The 968-nt window shown below is 45.2% G+C and overlaps 1 non-coding gene across 1 annotated transcript; it reads right to left on the bottom strand.

Moving 5' to 3' along the window:
• Positions 1 to 620: 620 nt before the first annotated feature.
• LOC113964672 lies at positions 621 to 736 on the bottom strand. Its single transcript, XR_003533256.1, has one exon. It is a non-coding gene; the product is annotated as a U6atac minor spliceosomal RNA (small nuclear RNA).
• Positions 737 to 968: the final 232 nt, after the last annotated feature.

Here is a 968-nt window from a genome sequence, read left to right on the forward strand (position 1 = left end):
TCCTTCCCAGAGCACAGACTCAGTGCCAGGCAGGAGAGTGCCCAGAGGTGGGAGCTAGCACTGTTTTACATTCCTTTTCTACAGGACTTCCCCAGTGCTTTGTGGGAAGGAGGGTAACACCTGCAAGAACAAGTCAAAAGGGAATTTTACCACTACACATCCGAAACCTGAATTTCACCTGTATTGTGGAGAAATCCTGATTCAGCTCTGGCAGCACACTTAACAGCCACATTTAGAAGTCTTCTGTAAGCTATAGTAAGGGATTCTGTGAATTTGTCTTTATACCTCAAATGCTGGAATAGCCATGTTTATGCAGTGCGATAGTCTGAAATATTTTTGAACAACCACCAGTGAATTTGGACAAACAGCAACTTGAAAGGCGAGTCTTGTCACAGAATCACAGAATATTCTGAGTAGGAAGGGACCCACGAGGATCATCCCCAACAATCACACCATGTGCCTGAGAGCATTGCCCAGAAGCTTCTTGAACTTAGACGGGATTGATGGTGTGACCACTTCTCTGGGGAGCCTGTTCCAGTGCCCAGTCACCCTCTGGGTGAAGAACCTGTTTCTAATACCCAACCTAAACCTCCCCTGACACAACTTCATGCCACTCCCTCAGAATAAACATAAATGCCATGAAGTAGGTGGCAGTACCTTAACCCTACGCATGTTGTATAGGCCACCAGGGCCTCTTCCATCCTTATAAGGGGAGTACCAACCTTTCATGAAACAAGTAAAAAAAAGGTCATAGCTCGGAATGATAATGCTCCGTAATTCAGAATACGAGACATCCAAGTAAATAAACCTTGTCCTTCTTCAACCACCTACTTCAAACCTGCCATCTGGCTCCTAGATGTAGACCTCCCAGGTCTGAGTGGATCCTAAGCCCACACTTTTGCAGACAGAAGTCCTACTGAAGGACACAGAGAAACCTGGATTATGAGAAATGGTATATAATCAGTATA

Source organism: Neopelma chrysocephalum, unplaced genomic scaffold (genome assembly GCF_003984885.1).
Source record: "Neopelma chrysocephalum unplaced genomic scaffold, ASM398488v2 Primary Assembly neopelma1_42b, whole genome shotgun sequence".
In the NCBI taxonomy this organism is placed as follows: Eukaryota; Metazoa; Chordata; class Aves; order Passeriformes; family Pipridae; genus Neopelma; species Neopelma chrysocephalum.